Source organism: Hemitrygon akajei, chromosome 1 (assembly GCF_048418815.1).
Source record: "Hemitrygon akajei chromosome 1, sHemAka1.3, whole genome shotgun sequence".
In the NCBI taxonomy this organism is placed as follows: Eukaryota; Metazoa; Chordata; class Chondrichthyes; order Myliobatiformes; family Dasyatidae; genus Hemitrygon; species Hemitrygon akajei.
This window is the reverse complement of record NC_133124.1, coordinates 190,890,893-190,904,732: the sequence shown is the minus strand read 5'-3', so window position 1 is coordinate 190,904,732 and position 13,840 is coordinate 190,890,893. Positions and strand designations below refer to the sequence as shown.

The following is a 13,840-nucleotide window of genomic DNA, read 5'->3' as shown; positions in this document are numbered from 1 at the left end:
CACATAACAGAATTGTTATTTAAACAATATTCCCAGAAACTCCAAGTATGGATGTGGCTTGTTAATGACTGAAACATCATAACCTTCGCAATGACTGTATATTAAAAAGTATAGTGGTATTGTTTTCATTAAAAACAGTGATGGAAACCTCTGCCATTTGAATTAGCAGTGCTGGCCTTCAACACACAGACAATGTGTGGTCAATAAAAATTACTGTGAGACATTATTTACCACAAATAAACATACATCCAAATTGCTGTAAGCAGCAATTGTACATTAGATTTCAATCTAAAAATATCATAAATCCATGTACAGCAAAAGGTGTAGAACATGGTGACAAATTCCAATCGCGATTTTATTAATTTGGAGACAGTACCCAGGTCTTATGAAGTTTTGCCACTTTACTGAGCTAAAAAGATTTGATTTGTTAAATATTTTATTTTGTTACTATTTACAGTCATTTCCTGCAAATGACATTCTGCACTCTCTATCCTGGTCCCTGCATTTTGGGCCATAAGAGATTATGAATACGATGCTGATTTGCTTTAATATGCTTCAAATGTTAGAATTCTGCCAGTTCCCAAATTCATCTCGTGAACATTTGACACATACTGCTTATTTCCAATGACAAAGCATACTCTGTGCTATAGCTTCATAACCAAGGGCTGAAAATAGAGATTTGTGTAATTTTAAACAGCTGACAATGTGATAAAAATTTACCCCCACCTTCTCTATAACGTGCAACAAAAGATACAGCACAGTGTTAGCTTCCATCAGTGTTCTTTGATTCTAGACACGCAAACAGGCAAGCACCCTCTGCCCTTACCCTCACTTGTGAGTCAGAGCTAGTCACAACACAGACATTTCTGTAACAGCAAATGCATATTCCATCATTGTGACGCCGAATGATGATGCAGGCATGAGTGTGTCAGAAGTGCCCTTTAATCCTCAAAACTTTGTCTATGACATTCTTGATGTTATACAGACTAATACTGCTTACACCCAAGATGTAACACCACTCAGATTTCCAAGTCGATATTACATTTCCTAATATTTTATATGAGAGTTTGCTATTCTACGGGAGTGCTAAAGGCCTAATGTAATCATAACCTGGCAAAAACAGTGAATCAGACACTTAATGGTTAAAATTAAAGAAACATGTGCATTTCTACAGCAATCTATGGTACACTGCTGGTTATCTTACTTCCCTGCCCCTACCCAATTTTAACCTTCATTCTCAACTGGAAGGGAACAGATGAAGGGCAATTTCACCAGCTACTGTTGCTCTTGTGATGGCCACATATCGGTTCTTTTGAGAGAAAAAAACCCAACTGCAATCTGTGGGGTACAGAGCAAAGATTTTCCTGATGCTCCTGTGATGGCCAAGACTGAAGAGTTTGCCAAACATGCAAAGATTATGTTTTACATCACAGCAAACTCAGGCTCAGGCTCACTTTATGCTTGCTAACAAGCCTCTATTGCATTTCCCCAAAGTATTAGACTACACATGGCCTTCACGTCAGTGCCCAAAAATTCAACTCACGTGTGTGTCGACAGGCAGTTCTATGTTTAGCATGCAATCATCTTTGGAAGAGATTTGATTCCACAATCAATTAGACTAGCACCAGAGCTTTCATCCAATACAAACACAATAATTACAGTTTTGTTTGTAATCAAAATTCACTCCTCAGCACGTCAGTGTTTAATTGATTGGCGAAAATGTGTCCAGATATGAGCTGGCAGAGTGTATATACATCCAACCTTCCTCAGTGTACAATGAGAAAAAGTTCACTAGTATTACTTGGCAGAAAAATTGCAGACCTTTGGTGCAATGTATTTGTCAACAAAAAAAGATTTTAATAAAGCTTCAGTAATCATCACTACAATCATCTTCTCCTCCCTTGCCCACAGCTCAGCTCAGCGAATCCCGGTTCACTGAGGCAGCTGCTTATTTGGGACAACTCTCAAAGAACAAAAATGAATCGAGAAAATAGCCAGGATTCCCTTTGTTTATTTGGGACACCACGCCACTCAATTGGGGCAGGAGATTGTTGCCAAATAGTTTCTAACTGGCGTCAGACTTGTGTGGCCGTTAGTAACCGTGCTTAGAGCAAAGAGTTTTTAAAAGCGTCTGTTGCAGGTGTTTGTGTTCAAAAAGCAGTGATTTTTGTCGCTGATAGTTGGTGAGAAATAAGCAGGAAGACAATTCAGAAGTGTTTTGCTCACTGCTGTTTCAAGCATTCAGACTTGGAGATGCCAGAAATAACCGGGAGTGAAAATGAAATGATTCCTCGACTAAGTTAGTGAACTAAGTTTGGAACTACGAAGAATTTGAATGTATTGACAATCATATTAAATGTTACAATGAAAATGAAGATTTGGAGGAGGCAATTGTTGAAAATTGCTTGAGGCAGTCCAATATCTACAGTAGGTATTTGCGCTGATTTTGATCATTTACTGTCAATCAAAAGAACATGGCAGCTAGATGAATTCTTCCGTCGAGAACTAATATAGTTTTTTATACTGTAATAGTATTGATAGTGTCATAATTTGATCTGTATTTCACTTCAGTACATAATTAGTTACTTTTTTTATACCTTTTTAACTATTTCCATGAAATTTTGGTTAATTGGGACAGTCACATAATTGGATCAAAATGTACAGGTCCCAATGTGTCCCAGTTAACCAGAATCCACTGTACTTATATTCCCCTAAACTCTCTCTCACTCGGCATCTTTTACTTAGTCTATTCGCCCGACTGATCAAACCAAGTTCATTCTCTCTATCACTACATTGCAAAATAACTGAACATGTGCCTTAAACTTTATTTGATGATAATTCTAATATGAAAGATTGCTACATGCTCACTTCTGGAAGTGTCTAGTTAATTAAATGCCCCAGATAAATGTTGCAGGAGAAGGTACATCAAGAATTGTATGAGAGTTTTACAATTCCTTCACAGCGGCTATTCATTTTGGCTTCCACGCAATTCACTGTCTTCTGACCAGTTAATTGGTTTTAAGTGCACCGAGTGTACAAACACATTAAAAGTTATAATGCAAACTGGGAAAAGTTTCCTCACTTACAAACTATCCCCCTTACTGCCACCAAACTCTGATGTTGTTACAAAAGAAAATGAGTTGACGTGAACACACCTTCACTCATGATCTATGTTTAGGATCCATCAGTTCCTTTTCCGAGCAGAAAAGGGCAGGAAAACCACAGGCATGACTTCTGGTCTGGTGGTGTTACCCGATTTCAGCTGTGGCTTTGTGATACATGCTCTATATTCACCCACTGTGGCTCAGGCAAGGGAAGATGCAGCCATGGCACCTATTTCTGTGTGGTACTGCCCAGTAGTATACAAATGGAGTTGCCCTTGGAAGAACCTGCAGAATTCTCCAATATGCTCACTCGCCCGAGAGTGGCTGCACTGCAGACTGGCTGGTATTCCTTCGTAGTACCGTGTCCTAGCTGGAGCTACCTGCATCTACTTTTGAGATAGGACTGGATCACTTGATAAACAAGCCATCAGAAAAGCACCCACTGATCAGAGAGGTAGCTGACACCTTATGCTGAAGGGTCACCAAGGGTCTCAGGCAAAGTTACTGGCAGAGAAAGTTGCCATTTGACTGCGCCAGACTCTTCAAAGGAGCGGGAGCTCTGAATTATCATTCAACGAGTGGCCAGCAGGAAAAGTAGAGCATTGAACAGTTAACCGCTTAACCAGCTGACACTGGGTTGTTTGAAGGACTGCACAATAGCATCTGAAAGGCATTACACAGGAAACAATACTTCAGTCTCCAGTCTTTCATCATATCAGACATCACATTCGTAAATTAACCAGCCTGGCTCATTTCACTCGCTGACAGACCCGTTACATGTCCCGCCAGTGCTTTGTGGAGACAGACTATGATAAGGCTATGCATATTGTACATGCCTAGGGTACAATTCTAAGGAAGAAACAATAGACTGGAAATTGAAGGATAGCTCCTTAAACACAAAACCGGCAACCAGTCAGAGAACTGGATACTGTGGCAAATGACCAGAGATAGATCTCTCAAGAGTGCACTGAGGGAAAACAAATGGAGGCTGGTTCATTTGTGGTGGGAATTCTAGAGGGGGCCTTGGGAATTCAAGGTACAAGTATTAATGGCAGAGAACTAAGTTCAGGAAAGCATGGAAACAGGCTTTTCAGCCCAACTCACCAATTTGCCTTCCTGAGCTAGTCTCCTTTGCCTCTCTACATACATTTCCTACCCAGGTTCAGTGTTTGAGTTAGTTATCACATAAACATCGAAACACAGTGAAATGCCTCAACTGTGTTCACAACCAAGGATGTGCTGGGGGTAGCCCGTAAGTATTGTCACACATTCTGGTGCCAACATAGCATACGCACAAACCACGAACCTGTCCAAAACCTCTTTTAAAATATTGTAATTGTCTCTGCCTTGACCACTTCCTCATTCCAGGCAAACACCACCACTGTTGCCCCCAAGGTCCCTTTTAAATCGTTCCCTTTCACCTTAAACCCATGCCCAATAATTTTAGACTTGTCAGAGTAGCACATTTGTCGCAGAGGGTTACACGAGGGGCAGAGAATGGTGTGAAAGCAACTATGAGATTTGTTGAACTGAGGTGCTGCTCAGTTCCAGTGATGAGGAGGTGTACAGGAGCGAGGCAGAGCGGCCAGTGAGTGGTGTCCATAACAACCACCTTGCACTCAGCGTCAATAAGACCAAGGCATTGATTATGGACATCTGGAAAGAAAAGATGGGAGAACATACACCAGTCCTCATTGAGCACTGGAAAGGGGGAGCAGTTTCAAATTCCTGGGTGCCAACATCTCTTTGGATCTACCTGGGCACAATACGTTGATGCAATTATGAAGAAGACACACCAGCAGATCTACTTCAACAGAAGCTTGAGGAGGTTTGGTGTGCCACCAAAGATTGTAGTAAACTTCTACAGACATACCACAGAGAACATTTTGACTGGCAAAGAGGACTTAAAAGAACTACTCAATCAGTTCCATCACAGGCACAAGGCTTCCCACTACTGAGAACATTTTCAAAAGGTGATGCCTCAGGAAGGTGGCTTTCATTATTAAGGACCCCCACCATCCAGGACATACCCTCTTCTCATCAGGGAAGTGGTACAGCAGCCTGAGGATGCGTACTCAATGTTTTAAGAGCAGCTTCTTCCCCTCTAACTTCAGATGTCTGAACAGTTCATGAACATGACCTCGCTACTACTTATTTATTTTCATATTCCTTATTCCAGTGTACAGTAATTGTTAAATTACACTGCACTGCTGCCTTAAAACAGCAAATGTCACGACGTCCAGTGATGATAAGCCTGATTCTGCTCCACCAGGAGAAGGTCAGATCAGTGAATGGGGCTGGTGGGGGAGCAATCCCAGTGGCCAATTAAGGCACAGACACCAGAGATTTACAGCGACCAGGCCACACTGACCACACCTGTCGGTGACTAAGGGGTGGACGGGAGTTCCAGCTGCAGGCCGACTGAATTGGGTCAGACCGGTTTAATGTCTTAGTGGTGGAAGAAGCAACAGCATCAGTGAGGTCCAAAATCCAACTCGGGATCCATCTGAAACACAGTATAGATTTTTTAAAGAGAGTGGTGAGTGTGCAGAATCCACTGCCAGGGGTGGTGGTAGAAGCAGATACATTAGGGACATTTAAGAGCCTCTTAGATAGGCACATGGACGATGGAAAAATAGAGGGTGATATGTGGGGGAAGGGTTAGATTTATCTTAGAATAGGTTAAAAAGTCAGCACAGCATCGTGGGCCGAAGGGCCTGTAGTGTGCGGTAATGCTCTATGTAAGAATGCGAGAGGATCACTAATCTAACAGGGAGGGCGAGTATCCGCGGCTTAGCGGGAATGGGATCAAATGAGCAGGTGGATGAGTTTGTAGAGGACTTGTGGCTAAAAATCAAACCGAATGGGATGTTAAGCAGCATAATTTCTACCTCCAGGTAGTTCACCATCCAAAACCCTGAGAGATTCCCTTCAGTGAAGACCCCAAACCCTGTTACTTATCCATCTAGCCCCTCCACCCCAAAATCGAACTTCTACACCCTGTGCTGGACAAAATAAAATTTACTCAGTGGCTTTCATTTATTTCAGCTTGAAATCTGAAGGTGTTTAAGCTTGCAATCTGCACAAGACCTGAGAGTTTGCTGCCCCGCTGAGATCAGCCACTGAATGATGCTGTCTCACTTCAGTGTTCCTGACATAGAACAGCGAACGCTGCTCCTGAGGTATGTGAGCGAGCAGCAACCTGGGCCCCAGCTCTCGGCTGTCCATCAGCTACTCATGGCCACTCACTAGCAGCTTTGCTTTGATCAGCTTCCAGGCAAATGAAGGCAAGCCAGGTTGCCTTTCCTTTTCAAACTCTCCCATTTTCCCTTCCCCCAAAGGGAACAGGAGCTTTCTTGGGCTAACAGTACATTGCAAATGTTAACACAGTCAATTTGTTTCGAAGAGCTGAGGAAGCATTCTCAGAGTTTCACATACCTGCCTCTTTGCTCGTCATTTTGTCACTGCTTGGCCATATCCACCCACTGCTGACACTGAGCTGATATTTAAGCCGAGTGACCTACCCACATTACACTTTATCCAGCTGTCCTCCGATCAGATTTAGTTAGCGTGCTGTGTCCTTTCAGATTCTCTGACATCCTAGCTGTCATCTCTGGCTCATTATAAATGGAAGTCCTTAACTTGGAACGGAGAGGGATTTGACAGCCAAAAGGATTAAAAATTATTACCTGCTCATCAGAGAATAGATTGAGCACAGAAAGGATAAATCCTGCCACTCTGAGCTGGGATGAGAGAAGATTACTGATTCTAACTGGCAGTAGCCTAGTGGCTGCTCAGAAGTTTTAAAACCTGTAACAGTGACTGCTCATGTAGAAAGGTACAAGTGTGTTATTACACCCCACTAACACCTCCCCACCCCCCAACTCCCTCCATTCACCTGAAGTGGATTTTAAGCTTCCTTGACTTTAATTTGAATGTGACGTGCAATGTCATGGAATAAAGAGATAAAGCCAGACTACGGTATATTGTGACTGGTTTGGACCACAAGACCTAGGGGGAAATTAGGCCATTTGGCCCATTGAGTCTGCTCCACCATTCAACTGGCTGACTTATTATCCCTCTCAACCCGATTCTTCTGCCTTCTCCTCATAACCATTGACATTCTTATTAATCCAGAAACTATCAAGCTTTGCTTTAAATACATCCAATATCTTGGCCTTCACAGCTGTCTGTGGCAATGAATCCAACAGATTCAGTAGCTCTGGCTAAAGAAGTTCTCCCTGTTCTAAAGGGTCGTCGTTTTATTGAGGGTGTGCCCTCTAGTTCTAGAATCCCTCACTATATCCTCTCCATGTCCACCCTATCTAGGCCTTCTTATATTTGATAGGTTTCAATGAGATTCCACCCCCCTCCATTCTTCTAAACTTCAGTGAGTACACTTTCATTCCCAGGATCATTGTTGTGAACCTCCTCTGGACTCTCTCCAACACCAGCACTGCCCTTCTTAGATAAGGTGCCCAAAATTGCTCACAATGCTCCAAATACTGGTTTAGATCAGAACAAAGCTGTTCCTGACAGCAGAGCATTGAAGGCTATAGCTCTAAGTTCAAAGTAAATTTATTATCAAAGTACATAAATGTCTTTATATACAACCCTGAGATTCATTTTCTTACAGGCATTCGCAGCAAATACAAAGAAACACAATAGAATCAATGGAAAACCACACACAAACAAAACAGTCAATACCAAAAAGACAGCAAACTGTGCAAATACAAGAAGAGAAAAACATAAATAGAAATAAATAAGCAAAAAATATTGGGAACACGAGACGAAGAATCCTTGGAAGTGAGTTCATAGGTTGTGGGAACAGTTCAGTGTTGAGATGAGTGAAATTATCCCCTCCAGTTCAAGAGCCTGATGTTTGAGGAGTAACAACTGTTCCTGAACCTCCCCCATGTGGGACTTGAGGCTCCTGTATCTTCTTCCTGATGGCAGCAGTGAGAAGAGAGCATGGTCTGGGTGGTGGGGGTCCTTGATGATGGACGCCGCTTTCCTGCGACCGTGCTCCTTGTAGATGAGGAGGTGGACTAAAAGCAATGAGCAGGAGACATACTGTGAGAGGAGAGGTGAGGGACATGGGACCCATAAGGTTGGTGGAAAGAGCCAGCTGGATAGGCACGAGAGAAAATGGTTGCACGCCTTGGGGAATGGGACCCACTGGCTGCTGTGCAATCCTTCAATGGCTATGCAGGACTTCTCATTATGCTGCCTTAAATGAAAATTAATGGGCAGCATCTGGTATTGTGGGTAAAGAAGTTAAAGCTGGGGAGTATGGGGTGGGACGGGCACATTGGGGAAGGTGTGTGTGGTGCCAGCTCAGTGTTTAGTGTTACAGCCTCTCCATGTGATATACATGACAAATATCAAAATTAAAGAAAAGTGGCAAAATAGGGAGGGATGCAAATAGATCAGTGGTGTGAGTGGCCATTCTTTAACACAGGGCACGCTAAACAGTGTAAGACTGGTTATGGGGTGGCGGGGCACAAACCAAAGCCGCAGGTAACAGATGAAGCAGCAGTGCTAGCTTAAGGAAATGATAAAGATGTTCCTGCGTTTGGAGAAAGGGGACAGGGAAACAACACAAGGTTTGTACTAGTCAGGGTCTGAAGTTGGAATTTTCTTTATTGATACAGTTTGAAAGAGGCCCTTCTGGCCCATTGAGCCTCAGTGCCCAGTGGCTCGCCTATTTAATCCTAGCCTGACCACAGGACAATTTACAATGACCAATTAACCTAATAACTGGTATGTCTTTGAACTGTGTGAGGAAACTCACGCAGTTACATAGAGAATGTAGAAACTCCTTACAGATGGCGCTGGAATTGAACTTTTAGCTCCGAAACGCCCTGAACTGTAACAGCATCGTACTGACCCCCAAGTTACTGTGGCACCCCGAGTTCTTGCTCTCCTTGTTTATGTGAACACACCCGAATGAAGGCACAAGAAAATGCAAGATGCTGGAACTTGAATCAAGAACAATATTCACTCTAATTTGTAATGACAAGTCTGCGCACCGAATAACTTCTTCAATAAAAACAGTATAAGCCGGTTCTAAAATCTGCAGACAAATCATGGCAAACTCCACGTTGTCAACACCGTCCACATCAGAAACTGGAAAAGGAAATGTGATTGTGTACGATCATGAAATATACTTAACGTGCCAACGAGGCAGAGGGTGACAACCTTTTGTGCACAGTTTAAATTCCCTTGTGCACTAGTAGCAAAAGGTGAGTGCACGTGTACAAGTGCACACCTTAGGGGGAACATTGATCGAGAAACAAATTGCTGGAGGAACTCAGCGGGTCAGACAGCATCTGTGCAGGCAAAGGAATGGTTGATGTTTTGTGTAAGGACCCTGACCAATCAGGACTGAGACTGTAGAGGGACTATAGCCAGTACATCTGTTACAGCAGGGGTTCCCAACCTTTTTTATGCCATGGACCCCTGCAAATAACTGAGGGAGGGGTGAAACAGGCCGGTAGGTGATAGGTAGAACCAGATAATGGAAGGATGATTAGTAGATGTAACTAGGTGAACGGAGAGAGAGGAGAAATGAACCAAGCAAGCACTAACCCAGGTGAATGGAACGTTTACTGGAATAGAGGCCTATAGTCATTAGGAGAGACTGGGATTACTCTCACTGCAATATAGGAGGCTAAGAAGTTTATAAAGTTATGAGGGGCATAGTTAGGATAGATAGCTTTTTGCCCATGGTTGGGTACAGGTTTAAGGTAAGAGGTGAAAATTTAAGAGTGATCTGAAGGGTACTGGTTACCTGAAGGAGCTGCTAGAGGAGGTGGGTAGGGATTGATACAATTTAAAAAAGACATTTGGACAGGAGTCGAGGGAGATGGCTCCCACAGGATCAGTGCAGATGAGCATCAGGGTCATCATGGACAAAGGAGCACTGCTGAGATGAGATGACAATTTACGAACCAGTCCAGTTTCCTTATGGCCACGCAGGGAGGTGGCACTCACCCCACAAGTTGCCACAAATTCCAGAAAAAGATTCCCTGTTCCCTGAGAGAAAACCCACCCTACATCTGGTTTAACCCCTGGGCAACTACACACTCAGCATCAGGCCAAATCCCTGGGGCAGGTCCCACCCAACAACTGGTCTAACCCATGGGTAGAGATCTCACCCAACATCTGGTCCAATCTCCAGCGGTGATCCCTCCCAAAATATCTGGTCCAATCCCTGAGGGAATCCCACACAACACCTGGTCTAATGTCTGGGAGACATCTGATCTAACATCTGGTCTAATCCCTGAGGGAACCTCCACACAACACCTGGTCTAATGTCTGGGAGACATCTGACCCAACAGATGGTCTAACCTACAGGTAGAGATCCCACCCAACACCTTGTCCAATCCCCAGGGGTGATCCCTGGGGGAATCCCACACAACACCTGGTCTAATGTCTGGGAGACATCTGACCCAACAGATGGTCTAATCCCTGAGGGAACCTCCACACAACACCTGGTCTGATGTCTGGAAGACATCTGATCTAACATCTGGTCTAACCTACAGGTAGAGATCCCACCCAACACCTTGTCCAATCCCCAGGGGTGATTGCTGGGGGAATCCCACACAACACCTGGTCTAATGTCTGGGAGACATCTGACCCAACATCTGGTCTATTCCCTGGAAGAGCCCCCACACAACATCTACAGTATTTTCAGTGGAATTTCATATCTCTCAGTCTCCCCCACTAGAAAATCAATCACTTTTCAGGTTTAATTATTTTATAAATATGTTATTATTTTGATTTAACAAGGGCCTTATCAGGTTTTATCTGAATGAAAGTGTGAATGATACCAACATTGGTGGTGTGATGGACAGTGAGAGCGAGGCTGTTTAAATTTACTACAGGATCCGGATCAACCACAGTAGGACTTGCACAGTAAATGACGGGTCCTAGTGACTTTTAAGAACAAACCTCCCTGGGCTCTGACATTCACTATGTAAGGGAACCCTGGGGTACAAGTACATAGTACCTTGAAGGTGATGATGCAGGTAGACAGAGTGAAGAAGACAGTGGATGATAGCGTGTTTGCCTTTATCGTCCGTGGCACTGAGTACAAGAATTGGGATATCATAGTGCTGCTGTACAAGCCATTGACCTGACCACACCCTGTTCTGATCGACCAGCCATCGACCTTCCAGATGTGATTGAGACAAAAGAGATTCAGAACGGTGTTTCCAGAAGTGGATGCCTCAGTTATACAGAGAGACCAAATCTTTCTCACTGTAATTCAGAAGAAAACGGGGTGGGGGGGCGGGGATCTCATTCAAACCTACCAAATGTGGAAAGGATGTTTTCTCTGGTGCAGGTATCCAGAACTAGAGGGCACAGACTCAGAATTGAGGGACAGCCTTTTAGAACAGAGGTAAGGAGGTTTTTTTTTAGCTAAAGAGCAGTGAATATGTGGAATGCTCGCCACAGACTGTGGTGGAGACCAAGTCCATGGGTGTATTCAAAGCAGAAGTTGGTAGATTCCTGATTGGTTAGGGCATTAACGGATAGGCAGGTGTATGAGGTTGAATGGATGCAGGATGAAATGGCGGACTGGACACGATGGGCTGAATGGCCCCATTATGCTCCCATGTCTTATAGTCTGGGACTGTTTAGCCAGGAGTGTAAGAGGCTGCGGGATGACCATCATGAGGGGTGTGGACAAGCTGAGCAGTTGGAGTGCTTTTCTCAGGGGAGGAGAGTGTAAACCTGAAGGGCAGAGGTTTAAAGCGAGAGGGGAAACGTCTGAAAGGGAACCCTGAGGACAGACATTTCACACAGAGAGTGCTGAGTAATTGGTACAAGATGGAAGTGGTAGAGGAGGGTACAATCACAATGTTTAAAAAAAACCACACATTTGGACAGGTAGATGGATAAGAAAAGTTTAGACAATTATTGGCTAAATGCAGGCAACCTTGGTTAGCATGGACCAGTAGGGCCAAAAGGCCTGCTTCCATGCTCTATGACTGATTCTAGATAGCAGCAAATCTCTTAACACATAAATAATGTTTGACAATGGATTAAATGGAAGGAATGATAACAAACTATTTGCTTGGAAATAGGAACCATTCTGCCCAGGGGAAGACTGCTTCAAACATCACAGAATTAGTGGCACATGCTGGCAGGTGATAGGGGACAGCAGGAGAGGGGGACGGTGGGCGGCTGGGTGAGGGCAGATGATGCGAGAAGATGGTAAGTGACAGGTGGAAGAGGTTGATGGCTGAGGAAGAGGGGATCTGAGAGGCCTCCCTCCTTCACCTTTACCTGCCAGCCTGTCCGTGTTCCTTCTCCTTCCCCACTTCCTTACTGGCTTCCACCCCCTTCCATTCCAGTCCGCACGAAGGGTCTTGTCCTGAAATGTCAACCATTCCATAGTTGCTGCCTGACTTGCTAAGTTTCTCCAAAGTCCTTGTCTCAGTTCTGACAATGGTCTCTGTTTCCTATTATTGACACCGGGGCAGGTGTCCGAGGAAGCCCCTCTTGGGGTAATGTTAGACCCCGCACCATCAGCAAGTCGATCCACCTCTGCATCAAAGCCTGAGTCCGCCTCCTCGAGCCCTCAGCTCCAGGATCCCTCATCTGTGAATACGAGCCTTTGTGCTCTGCCATTCCTGGGTCATAATCCATTCTCCATCGTGTTCAGGCCATTCAAGCTCTGTAACCTGTGATCCAACTCACACCAAGCCCTACGCACCTCGTCTGCTGAGCTAATTGACCCACATTGGCTTTGGTTTTAAAGTTCTCCCCCGGCTGCTTCCATTGTCTAACTTCCTCCTGCCCATCTGCCCGCTGTGAGGTCACTAGTCATGCCAGCAATATTAAGGATCCTGAATCCCTAAAGTTTTGAACTCTTTCACTTCTTTCGAAGGCAACTTAGAGATCTAGATTCCCTTCATCTCATATGGAGTCAGGTTTGACCAGATTAAAACTGTCAACATTTCTAGAATCAGACTTGGGTGTGTGTGTGCTGACCTCTGCCAGCTGAAATTCTCGTTTGACAGAAACACCATTGACTGTAAGTGGAGTCAGTCCCTTCACTTGCTTGCAATGCAGGTTTCTCTTGAGATATGAACCACCACTAAAAGGTTAAAGCCACATCTTTACTGACCCTGCAGGAGCTGTACCTTGAGAAGGGCAGTGGCACAGAAATCCAGCAGTTAACATGAGGACACACTTAGGTTCTGATTTAAGATGATAAATTGGGAAATACTAACTACCGTTCATGTAAATACTCATCAAATGTATTCAGTTCATTCTTTCCTTAACCACACAGCCTAAAGCACTGGCCTTGAAAATCAAGCATGGGGATATCACAGAATCGTAGTGAGGCCTTTCTCTGCCAGCTTGGGTTTATGACTAGTCCCATCTGTCTGCACCCAGACCATAGCCCCCCTACCTCTTATTCATGTACCTATCCAAACTTCTCTTAAATGTTACAACTGAAACTGTATCCACCACTTCTGCTGTCACCACACTCTCACCACCTCAATTTCCCCTTAAATGGTTCACTTCTCACTCTTAACTTATGATCTCTAGTTCTGGTCTCACCTCTCCTGCAAAAGCCTGCATGCATTCACCCCACTTACATCCCTCATAATTGGACACACCTCTGTGAGATCTCCCCTCATTTCCCTGCGCTTCAGGGCATAAAGTCCTAACCTATTCAAACTATCTCTGTGATTCAGGTCTTCAGATTCTGGAAA

General features: G+C 44.2%; 1 protein-coding gene across 50 annotated transcripts in view; it reads right to left on the bottom strand.

Annotated features, from left to right (window-relative positions):
• The window catches only part of LOC140733858 (calcium/calmodulin-dependent protein kinase type II subunit beta), a 312,164-nt gene that overhangs the window by 7,886 nt on the left and 290,438 nt on the right, over nt 1-13,840 (bottom strand). The gene's annotated exons all lie outside the window — the stretch shown is intronic.